General features: G+C 43.2%; 1 protein-coding gene across 7 annotated transcripts in view; it reads right to left on the bottom strand.

Moving 5' to 3' along the window:
- Window positions 1-12,947, bottom strand: part of AKAP13 (A-kinase anchoring protein 13) — a 316,668-nt gene that overhangs the window by 242,019 nt on the left and 61,702 nt on the right. The window contains exon 1 of one of the 7 annotated variants that reach the window (XM_061158637.1): window positions 3,192-3,214. The exons of the other annotated variants lie outside the window; for them this stretch is intronic. The gene's annotated coding sequence lies outside the window, so the exon portion shown is untranslated. Of the gene's footprint in view, window positions 1-3,191; window positions 3,215-12,947 lie in introns of those variants that run through there. 7 annotated transcript variants of the gene reach the window in all.

Raw genomic sequence — 12,947 nt, 5'->3', positions numbered from 1 at the left:
ATCATCGATGCTTCACTTGGCTGCTTTTCCTGAAAACCTTTACAACCAAAAGGTAAACTAATGTAGAGGAAAAGAGTAAAGACCGCCTGGCGTACTGTCCCAAAAGTAAAACCGCGGCTTTGCAGGTTTTGTTCCGTGGGCGTGAGGTGGGCTTGGTGAGCAGGTGTCTCCCAGGGCCCAGCCTGTCCAGAAGCCACCCTGCTGCGGAAGGGATGCCGCAGACAGACGTAAAGGGCGCCAGACAGAAGGGGTGGGCAAGGCTCCGAGAGGCAACAGTTCAGTCCAACAGGCATGTGAGCGTGTACTCCTGACAAGGGGCTGCGGACAGGACAACAAACCATACATAGTCCGAATAAACTCGCCCGAGAGCTCTGAGATCTCTGACTTTCTGACTCTCCGCATAAATTAAACAGGCCCCGGGGGCCACACCCCACTGCAGCAACAGTGGGCTCGGTGCTGGATCAGTCGTGGTGAGCCGACGGCCAAGGACTCTGACTGCTCTGGAAGACTCAGGGGCCACGCTGCTGCAAAGACCCCGGAGGGCAGAGAAGAGGGGACACCTTAAACACCCCCGCCCCCTGAGGAACACAAGGACTGATCTGACCAGAGTCAGAGGGCCCCCCGGGGGCCGCTGAGGTCAGGCAAACGTGGGCAGCGCTTCCGTACGGCAGTGACAGAGCAAGTGCTCTCTCTCCACTCCATCCTTCACGGGCACGATCCCAGCCAGCACCCGGCTCCGGACACCAAGAGAGCCGTGCACGATGCAAAGCAGGCCCTGACCCCTTACTTGCAGCAACAGCAATCTCTGCGACATAGAGGCCGCTCCACTAACCACCTGTTTGGAAGCTCAGAGTTAAAACCTCCGTTGGGGCTGCCTCTCCCTCTAAGTGACTTGAATAAAATGCAAACGGTGATTTCAACCAGCAAACTTGGGCCCAGGAACAGCTGACTCTGTGGCAGAGCAGGAAGTAAGATGGTGAAAACCGCAAGCCAGCGGTCTCAGCCCCTGCCCCTTGAAGTAGAAGCTCATAGGTCAATTTTTTTTTTTTTCAGAGTTTTAAAAATGTACTCCTGGTTCCTCTTTCTTTCCCTCTGTTCCCCTGCCCAAGTGCTGGTACAATCACACTGAAGACGGCATTTCTAAAATAATCTTCAGAGGCTTTTAAACAGAACCCAATGGCCTCAGCACCTACTACAGGCTCAGCATGGGTGAAGGCTGAAGGCCGACTCTGGGCTCTGATCCTCATCCCCCTCGTCCTGTGCGTCTCCCTCCAGTTTGACACACAAGATATCTATGGAGAGACCTAGTCATTTTCTAGCTCGTGTGTTTCTACAGAAATAGAAACACTAAATGTTCAGAGAAGAGAGTAAAGGGATTATCAACTAGCTCCAATTATACCAACTGACCTCATCCTCTTGTTACAAGCTGCTTCCTGGCATCTGAAATCCACTTCTGAAATTCAACCAAGGGCATTTTAAAAGAAAAATACTCCTTCCTCGCCCATTCTCTCTCTCTGAAGTATATGCTGGAAATAACATCGGTGGTAAGAAGCACGCGCTGGCCTGCAGAATTCAAGCTCATCAGAAAGCACCCAGTGTGTCTACCTCACCGACAGGTACCACACACAGCTCTCCCACTTCATTCCTCAGTGGGTGTTCTTGTCGGTTCATCCAGAAGGCAAACCCCGTAAATTCTACGTTCCTGACACCCTACAGCTTAACAACTAACCAGAGCTAACTACCATCACCATCATCTTTACTGGCACTTAAAAAAGAGTTTTCCAACTCTGCTTCAAGCACCTACAAATTCTCACATTAATCCACTTCACAAGTAAAGAGATCCATGTCTCTTTAACACTTCGTAATTTCACGATTAGAAATACTGGGTACCTTAGGTCTACAAGCAAGGAGGCAGAAAGGTGATTTTGTGAGCTGGGAACTAAACCCCGTGAGGATGAGAAGAATTTAAATGGAAAATGCTTGGTGGTAGAAGCAGTGCCTCACCAATAAAAGACTGATGGGAGAGGAAGAAGGCAAAGACATACTTGTTCAGCACTTCTCTGTAGACTAATTCATCTGTTTCATCTCCCCCAAAACTCAACCATTTCCAACTACTTTATAGACCTGCCTTATTCTGTTTTCCCACAGTAGTAGGTAATGGCCTACAGGAAAAGTCAGCTTCGCAATTACCCAATAAGTAATGCAACTCAACAGACCAACATGTTCCTACCCACCTCCAAATGGAAATGTTTACAAGCTTGACAATCGGCCGGGAATAGACAAGCTCCCCTTTACACAAACACAGGCTAACATCCGCCAGCTAAAGTCTGCAGGCCCCTAGTATTCAGCTGCTGTTACGTAAGCAACAGGAACTCCCGAGAATGTTTTCCCTGAAATGCGACGAAACTCTGATAAAGCAAATAATCAAGCTTCAAAACCAACGCCCAGTCTTCAAGAGAATCAACAGGGAGTCTTTCCCATTCAAAACTGCAGTCAGAGCGAAGAGCCGTTTCTGCTGATACGACATTGAATTTTACAAACCGTAAGTACGAGTAAGAACCATCCCATCCTTTCCCATGCATACCTGGCACACACTGGCTTTGCATACAGCTGATTAGCAGTCTTAACGTCTGCTACTCGAGTGAACAGAAAATTAAAACACAAAGCACTTAAAAGCAAAATGGACAGACCAGAGACATGCTCTGCGCCCTTCCATTACAGACCTTGATGGCTATCCCAGGTCAGAGCAAGGAGCAAGTCAAGAATGCAGCCACCCACAGAATACCTCCCCACCCAGTCCAAGAGAAAAAAAAGAATACCAAAGGGCTGGGGAATCTAAAAGCTCAGTTATGGAATCTCCAAGGAGACACTCCTTATGGGCTAACAGTCTGAGGCCTGGAGCTTTAACAAACACAACGAAACACCCCACTCAGGGCCAGCATCAGCCGCACTTATGAAGACAAGCTCTGCCCTTCAAGGAGTCAGGTCAAAACAGACAGGAAGCAACGAAAACATTTTTTAAATCTTGCAGAGCAAATCAACCTATTTATTTCACTTTCAAAAAAATCTTAAGTCTTGAGTTAGGCTTCCAGTCCCTCATTAGAAGACATATACTATGGAAAGTTAACTGCAGATGACCGAAAAAGAGAGTCACTATTTAAAAAGTCGACAAAAAAATAAAAGCCGATTACCCTGTATTAGATCACTGTGCCTGCGTGTGTACATGCTCGGCGGCCTCAGGGTCCGACTCTGCAACCTCACCTTACAACCCCCGTATCTAAGCTACCAAAGTCCTTTCTACATCACCTCCCTTCTCAAAAACCTCCCCTTGCTCACTTCCTCTCACAAAAGTGGAAGAGAACCTGTTAGTAGCTCACAGAGTCTGACTCTTTGCAACTCCATGAACTGTAGCCCTCCAGGCTCCTCTGTCCGTGGAATTCTCCAAGCAAAAAGACCGGAGCAGGTTGCCATTTCCTCCTCCAGGGGATCTTCCTGACCCAGGGATCGGACCCTCGTCTCTGCATCTCCTGCACTGCAGCCAGATTCATTACTGCTAAGGCACCAGGGAAGATGTGCTCCTGGATAAGCACTTGTAACTGACTAAAATACAAAAAGCTACCACTTCAAGGCACGGGAAAGAGATAAAAGCAGACAGAAAGCTGAAGAAAGAGAAAAGCACTGAATCAAAGATTCACTTTTACTTTGCTTTTCAACTATGGTTACTTCCCAGATCCCTTAAGACAGTAGACAGAACTAAAGCAGAAAGCTGCATTCTTAAAATCTGCATATAAGCTTTCCCCAAATCCTTGGCAGACCCCTGAATTGTACATATACTGAGTCTCAAGATTTCCAGCAAAAAGCAAATCTGTGAGGCTGAAAGAACTGAGCAGATATCAAATTAAACTAGGAGTTTAAGTCCAATTCAATTAGCTGCCTGCCAGAACAAGTTAACACTTTTAAGAAGAAGATAAAAAACAGAGCAGTCTCTAAACGTATCACCCAGAATGTGTAACATACAATAAAAAATTACCAGATATGTGCAATCACATATCACATTTAACATCTTGCTGGATACGTCATTAATAAATGAATTAGATAAAATCTTCAACACATGTTCATTTTATATTTGACTAAGATTCATAGCTTTACCTCTGAGAGGCCAAAGACAATATCCACAAATCATGTATCTGACAAAGTACTCATATCCAGGATTCCTAAGGAACTCTTGGAACTCAATGTTAAGAGCCCAACTAAAAATGGCTCTTTTTCACTAAAGAAGATGCATGAATGGCTAGGAGGCACATGAAAATATGCTCAATATCATTAGTCATCAGGGAACAGGAAAATTAAAACTACTGTGAGCAGCACATCTACCAGAATCACCCCATATCTATTACAGAACTTGAATTCTTAGCTAAGATGTATCACAAAGAAAACTGGCCCGGATGGCATCAGTGACACGTACCAAAAAGATCAGCCAAAAAAAAAAAAAAAAGACATCAATATCAAAAAATGGAGGGGTGTGTGGGGATTTTCTAACTTCCTTTACTTACATTACCCTGATACTAATACCAGACAAAGCCACTATAAGAAAAAACATACAAGCCAAACCTCTCATCAACACGGACACAAAACCCCTTAAGAAAATGTTACTAATTCAAACCCAGAAACATGAAAAAGGATAATACACAATGACCCAACTGGGTTTATCCTGGGATACAATGTTGGTTTAGCTTTTGCAAATTCACCACATCAACAAAATAAAATAGAAAAATGACGCTACCTCATTAGCGAAAATCCATTGTATTTCTACATGCTACAACAGACAACTGGAAGTTGAAACTTCAAACATCTATAATTGTACCAAAACCATGAAATACTAACTATAAATTCAACAAAATGTTGTAATTTAAAATATGCTTTTAGAAAATACATAAGATATTTTAAAACATAAAAAAAAACCAACATACACACATCATAGTTCAATGCCAACTCTCCCCAAATTGAGCTACAGATTTAATGTATTTCCAAGAAAACAATAAAAAGCAATATTCATTACAGAAATCAGCAAGATGATTTGAAAATGCACCTGAAAATGCAAATGATCTATAATATCCATATGAATTTTGAAATGAACAAAGTTGGAGGGTTTACACTACCATCCTCAAGACTTAACCACAGAGCTATCAAGCTATCTTAACTAACGCAGGGTAGTACTGGTCTAAGGAGAGAGATAAAGACCAATGGAACAGGATACCCCAGAAAAAGACCCACACATAAATGGGTCAAGGTAATCTGGGAAGGAAAAAATGGGTTTTTTCCAACAAATGGTGCTGAAACAAGTGGGTATCCAAAAGCAAACAATGAATGTCAACACTTACCTCACATCAGCTGTAGAAGTTAACTCCAACAGACCACAAACCTAAATCTAAAAGAGAATTTCTCACAGGAAACACATGAGAAAATGCTTGTGACCTTCAGTTTGGCAAAGATTTCTTATACAGAACACAAAACATGTTAACTAGAGAGGGGAAAAAAAAAAACAACAAAAACACACGGTAACTGCTAACAAAATCAGTAACTTCTGTTCTTTGGAAAACATATCTGGCAAAGGACATGTATTCAGAATATATAAAGAACTCCTACAACTCAGGAAGACAAGTTATCTCCAAAAAATTGATTAGGGCACACCGACTTCATTAGTTATAACATCAAAGGCAGAGAGGCGGGAGAGAAATTATTTTGAACCGGGAAAACCTACATTTAAAAATCTGTAAGCTAAGTAAGAATTTAGAAAAGCCTTATACAAACCACTTAATCTCTCTAGGCATCAGTTTATTCGCCTATACAACAAACTATAATCCCCAGGCTAATATTCTGAGACTTTCTGTTTAGGATCGAAGGTGTCCTGGCCAAAGTTTACATGCATGGTTATTAAAACACATCTGCTGTGTTATTTAATACATGCTGCTTAACAGTTACAGTGTCCTTGGGTTGAAAGCAAAGAGGTTCGTACTTAATCTATATCTGAATGGTAGCAGAGTACATCTACTTCTGTTTTATTGACTATGCCAAAGTCTTTGGCTGTATGGACCACAACAAACTCTGGAAGATTCTTCAAGAGATGGGAATAGCAGGCCACCTTACCTATCTGCTGAGAAACCTGTATGAAGGTTAAGAAGCAACAGCTGGAACCAGACATGGAACAATGATGAACTGGTTCCAAATTGGGAAAGGAGTACAACAAGGCTGTATATTGTTACCCCGCTCATTTAACTTCTATGCAGGGTACATCATGAAGAACGCTGGGCTGGATGAAGCACAAACTGGAATCAAGGGAAAAGTATCAATAACCTCAGATATGCAGATGACACCATCTTTATGGCAGAAAGCTAAGAACTCAACAGCCTTTTGATGAAGGTGAAAGAGGAGAGTGAAAAAGCTGTCTTAAAAACTCGACATCCAAAAACGAAGATCATGGCACCCGGTCCCATCACTTCATGGCAAATAGATGGGGAAACAATGGAAACATTGACAGACTTTATTTTCTTGGGCTCCAAAATCACTGCATATTCTTGGGCAACCCAATTGTACCTCTGAACATCAGTCAGCTCTCTGTAAAGATAGGTAAGAATGAGAAAAACTATTGGTTTTAGAGTTCTCCTGTAAAATTAATTACTTAAAACAGAATTACACAAAAATGTACAAAATTAGAGATGACCTAACAGCTATGATGAAACCAAGAAGCCTATTACCATATTATCTTATTTAAATCAAATAAATTGAATTAATTGAATTATCATATACAGATTATTTTAAGCTTCGATAGGTATTATCCCTATTCTACAAGAAAATGGACGTTAGGGTTCAAGGAACTTATCTAAAGACATCCTGCCCAAAACTGGTAGACTCTGGGGTCAGTCTGACTCCAAAACTCCTTTTTAATCCTTAGACCACACTATCTCCCAAAATTTCTAACGTCTATATAGGACACATACTGGTGCACTCACATGGATGGACACGGGAACTAGAGGGACAGACAGGCCGAGGTTGGAAAATTTATGGCCAAGGAAGTCACTAGTCTGATAAAGCCTAGCAGAGGCACCCAGCCCTCATGCCAGACTTGACCCCTTCGGCTGGTGGTCACAGGGAGGTAAGTCGGCGGTGGCCAGCTTCGAGGCAGCGTGATTTCCAAACGCAGGCAGAGCGGGGAGGAGTGGGGACAAGGGCTTGGGGCAGTATTTCAAACTTGTAACAATCAGCATGGTCTCACCAGTGCACACTAGCTGGATGTGAGCACGCTAGCAGGCTTTTTTTCTTTTTTTTTTTTAAAGGTTAAGGTCAGAATTACAGGACTGTGGCTTCCACATTTCAATCAAGGCACATTAACACTGACTCACTACCAAATAACTCCAAGCCCTGCCATGAACAACGGCATCTAGGAGAGGAAAGCAAAGGCCCGACAAAGGTCTCCCTGGTGGCTGGACTCTGCCAAAGCTGACTGGGGTCTCAACAGGACTCACTGCCTTTGAGTCACCAGTCCAGCTCACAAGCATCAGGCTCTCTTCTCAGAAACAAGAGGGCGGCAGGAAAGGAAAGCCACGAAGAAAGGCAAAGTGCAGACACAGAAGGAGCCAGTGTTCACTGCAGACCTCCCCGAGAAAGCAGCCTTCGCACGCTTCAAAAACCACCCCATTCTCCCACTCTGTGCAATTCAGTTTTGGCTGCAACTTAACCTCCTGATCTCCTGGCAGTGTAGACCTGAAAGGCCCAGAAACAAACACCCCAGGGAAGAATCAGTCAGCTGAGGTAAGACCCGGCATTTGGGAGAAAGGAGGGCGAGACCGCCTCAATCCTTCCTGGGCTCTATGGCCACCATCCCTTTTCCCTTTCTTCTCATAAACAATGCCGAACAGTAATTATTTCTGGTTAATTCACTAAATACTGGTATCCACATTCCCTCAAATAATTCTTCGTCCCATTCTCCTTCTCTTCTTCTGGAACTTCGGCTGCACGCACATTACAGACCCTTGAAAAACTGCCCCACAGGGCTCAGTGGTGCTGTTCATTTCTGTTCCAATCTTTCGTCTCTCTGTTCTTCAGATTCTTCTTGCTGATCTAAAAGTTCAGTGATTCTTTTGTCTACCCTCTTCCGTTAGACTTATCTTGTAAAGTTTTTATTTCAGACAGGTTTTCTTCATACATTCTATTTTGGTTTTGAGATTTCATAGTTTTTCATTACAAGTAGATCTCCCTGTACATAACTGAGTATAGTAATGATAGTTGCTTAAAAACCCTTCTCCCCTCAACCCAAGATTTGGGACATATTGGGATCAATCTCCATAGATTAGATTTCTTTGGAGAATGGGTCACTTTCCTGTTTCTTCACATTTTGAGTAATTTTAGAATGTATCCTGGATACTACAGAGGCTTTGAATTATTTAATTCCTCCAAAGAATATTTTTGTTGTTTCTTTTAGCAGGCAGTTAATTGAACTCAGACGACAAACTTCTGTCTCTTGGATGGCAACCCCCATCTACAGTTTAAGCCTTAGCTTAAACTAAGCTTAAACTAAAACATGCCCTGTTCATGCACGGATCAGGGGTCAGGCAGAGTCTGAACAGAATTTCTACACAGAATTTGGGGCATCTCCTCTTGGGGCTCTCTCCTCTCCTGAATTGTTCCTTCCTGTTCAGTGGCTGTGATGGTCCTGAACTGTGCCTTGTGGTGAAACAAGCCAAAAACATAAATACTGGGGCTTTCCTATGAACTTAAAACTGAGGAATCCACCCACGGACTGAAAGCTTCCACAAGTCAACTGCCCTACAGAATTCACTCTATTGGTTACTCTCTAGTACCGTTACACTGCTTTTGTATTTTACCCAGAAATTATGGTTGATAAATGACAGGCTAAGTCAACCAGAAATTCACGCTAGGTTTACACAGAATGCAGTTTAACAAAAAGAGTGGGAAAATCAGTAATTCTGTTTCATTTATAGAAATTACTTAAGTAAAATTTTGGTTCAGATTTGTGAGAAAGAAGTACACACTACCTGTAAAGAAGGACTGATTAAATAAAACAAGACTCTATATCTATACAAGCTTCTCTCCTAAGGGACAATGCTATTGTAAACTGTCACCTGCAAATGATGTAAGACAGACAGTACTGGAAGCAGGGGAAAAAAAAAAACAACAGGAAAGGAACCACCATAATTAAAGAAAACAGGAACCGAAGGACTTCACTAGTGATTCAGTGGTTAAGAATCTGTGCTCCCACTGCTGGGGCACAGGTTTGATCCCTGGTCAGGGGACTAAGACCCCACCTGCCACACTGTGCACTCTCCTGCCCCTGGCCAAATATAAAAAAAAGAGAGTGAGCGAGCGAGCTAGAGGAGAAAACAGGAGCAGTAGAAAAGTAAGTTAACAGGACAAAGGAGACAGAAAAACTATTTAAAACGAGAAAACATTAACTCAAAAAGTAGCTTGGGGAATTTATGTGGCAAAAATCCTAGAAGATATAAGGATATAAGTACTGCTCCCCTGGTAGCTCAGATGGTAAAGAATCTGTAATCTGCCTGCAATGCAGGACACCCGGATTCAATCCCTGGTTGGGAGATCCCCTGGAGAAGGGAATGGCTACGCACTCCAGTGTTCTTGCCTGCAGAATTCACGGACAGAGGAGCCTGGCAGGCTACAGACCATGGGGTCGCAAAGAGTCGGAACTGACAGAGCAACACTTTCACTATATTAGCTAGTTTGTATGCTCAGACTTTTGGGTGTTAACAATGCGTTAGCACTCCTACTCCATGCTGAGGACAGAGGTGAAAATCAATATAGTCCTGCTCTCACAGAGCTTAAAATCTAGTGAAAAAGTCATGAAACCAGACATATAATACAATAAGATACAATGGATGATAGTTCTCAAGCTTCCGTGAGAAAACTACCACAAACATAGTGTTGTAAAACAACAACAACAAATCTTACTTTACAGTTCTGTAGGTTAGAAATCTAGTAACCTGACTCTCACTGGGCTACAAACCAAAGTGTCGGGAGGACAGGACTGCATCCCCTTCTGAAGGGTCTCAGGGAATATCTGGTCCCGTCATTCCTTGCAGCTTCTAGAGGGTGCCTGTATCCCTTGGCTGCGGCCCTTTCCCTCCACCTTCAAAGTCAACAAAATCGAACTTCTCTGACACTTTTTCAATCCCCCTCTTGCCACAGTTGCCCTGGAGGAGGAAATGGCAACCCACTCCAGTTTTCTTGCCTGGAGAATCCCATGGACAGAGGAGCCTGGAGGGCTGCAGTTCACGGGGTCGAAGAGTCGGACACGAGTGAGTGACTAACACACACACCACAGTCAGGAAACGTTCTCTGCTTCTAAGGACCCCTGTGGATAGACCGCCCACCTGGATAATTCAAAGTACTCTCCCCACTTCAAGGTCCTTGATCACGTCTGCAGTGTTCTTTCTGCCACGTAAGGTAACTTATCCACACCCAGAAAAGATGTGCACATCTCTGGGAGCCATCAGTCTGCCTACCGCAGGCAGTATCATATAAGGTTCAATAGACATGAAGCAGGAGAGGCACCTCTGGCCAGCATGGGCTGCCACGGTGCATGAACAGTGACACGATGAACTCAGCTCTATCCTGCAAGAAACTCAACAAGCTGAGGTAACATTACATCAGGGGCTTAACCTGGTGGCTCAGTGGTAAAGAATTCGCCTGCCAATGCAGGAGACGTCAGTTCAATCCCTGGGGAAGATCCCCTGAAGAAGGGCATGGCAACCCACTTCAGTATTCTTGCCTGGAGAATCCCATGGACAGAGGAGCCTGGTCAGCTACAGCCCATGGGGTCGCAAAAGAGTCGGGCACGACTTAGCAACTAAACAACCACAGCAAGCTATGTGAGGAGCTGTGTAGTCTCCAGCAGACCAACAGCATGTGCAAATGGGTATGCATATTAAAAGTTCACACAACATTCACACAACCGCACAACTATGAGAACTCCGGTAGCAAAAGCGCTGTGATTATATGCGAGAGTGTTGACTGAGTATGTGTTGCGGTGTGTTTGTGTGTGAGAGACAGACAGACAGAAGATAAGACCAGAAAGATATGAAGAAACAATTCTAGACTATTAAGAAATTTAGTCTTTACTCTCAAGGCAATGAGAAACCTATTAAAGTCTGTAAGCATTAAAAGAGCATGATATGCATGCCAAAGTGTAATTTCTGGCCATTATGTGAAAATAAACTCAAAGAGTTAACAGTCTATAAGTAGGAAGTTGAAAGACTACTGCAATTGTCCTGGTAAAAACTAGTGAGTTTAAATATAATAATAAGGATGGCAAGGAGAAAACAGATTTTATGAAAGGCAGCCTAGCTAGAATTCAGTGATCAGATATCCTTAGGAGTGAAGACTAATCAGGAGTCTAGGAAGATTTTTACTTTGACGACCGGGATGATGGTACTTTTAGGAGAAAAACAGATGAGCAGGTGGTAACCTGGGGGTGACACACGAGTTAACTAGATGTGCTGGCTTTGCAGTACCCTTGACATAGACAAGTCACAGCTCGTGACAATGAAGTTCACGAGAATCACGTGCATGCGTGCTCCGTCACTTCACTCAAGTCCAACTCTTTATGACAAAAGAAATCTAGAAATAACCTATTTAACATCAGGAAAATGATTAAGGTTATTTAAACCATACGAGGAATTCAATAGTGAATAGTGTGTGAATTGCTTATAATGTAAAGTGATAAAAATCGGAATAGAGAAATGCAGCTTTCTCAGACATACAGTAGGGACAGAGGGAACAGACTCAAATGCTCAGTGATTATTCCTGGAAGGTGCGATTATGGGTAATTTTAATTTTCTTTTACTTCATAGTCTAACATTTCCATAATAAGTTCATACGTTCTGCTTACTCCAGAATTTCCATAATGAGCATCACCAAAAATAAAGGGAATCCTTATTTTTAAGGGATACTTAAAAGTTAGTATTTTCCTCCCAACTGCTTAAAGCAGATGCCTCACCCATTAAGGGGATCTACTTCTATTTGGCAAACATTCAAATCTCTTTTCTTGACCCTCTGGCTTAGAAACAAACAGGGTGTTCGTAACAATTTAGCAACGCAGACAAAAATCAAAGTCACCCTTCACTAGAGGCTGGGGTTCTTTTTATTTTTTTCATTTATTTTTATTAGTTGGAGGCTAATTACTTTACAATATTGTAGTGGGTTTTGTCATACATGAGGCTGGGGTTCTGTATGTGAAGACAGATACAGCAAATGGAAGAGCCTACAATAAAGGCCAACAATTTGTTATCACCCGGCAGTGGACAAGGCCTGAGCCGAGACCAAGCGGAGGGTGACAGACAGACAGACGGCTGCAACAACATCACAGTGCTGAGACAGGTGATCTCCAGCCACATCAACTACAGATCCAACCCCACACACGCATTAGCACACTCATAGACTCAGCCCACTGCTTCCCAAAGAAAGGTAAATCCTCCCCTAAAACTCTCAACAGCTCCCCTTACCATTATTCTTCAAAAACGTCTTCAGAGGCCAAGAATGTGTGCTCTTCCATTTCACATCCTCCAAAGCAGCGTGCCACATCACAGCAGGCCCCCAACAGCAGTAAGAAAAATCACTTACTCTGGAGGTCAAACAGACCTAGGTTAGAGCTCCAGGTATGACTCTTACTGTTTCAGGTAAGTCAGTTTCCTAAAGACTGACAGAAACACACAAGTATCAAACATTATGTCAATGAGGCCTGGGGCAACTCATTTCACCTCTCTAAGCTTCCAGTCCCCAGTCAATAAAAGGGTGGTATGCATTTCTTACAAGGCTGTTGAGAGGACTGGGCTTCCCTGACAGCTCAATTGGTAAAGAATCCGCTGGCAATGCAGGAGACCCTGGTTCGATTCCTGGGTTGGGAAGACCCCCTG

Source organism: Dama dama, chromosome 13 (genome assembly GCF_033118175.1).
Source record: "Dama dama isolate Ldn47 chromosome 13, ASM3311817v1, whole genome shotgun sequence".
Classification (NCBI taxonomy): Eukaryota; Metazoa; Chordata; class Mammalia; order Artiodactyla; family Cervidae; genus Dama; species Dama dama.
Note: the sequence above shows the minus strand (reverse complement) of the source record. Positions and strands in the feature narration are given on the sequence as shown.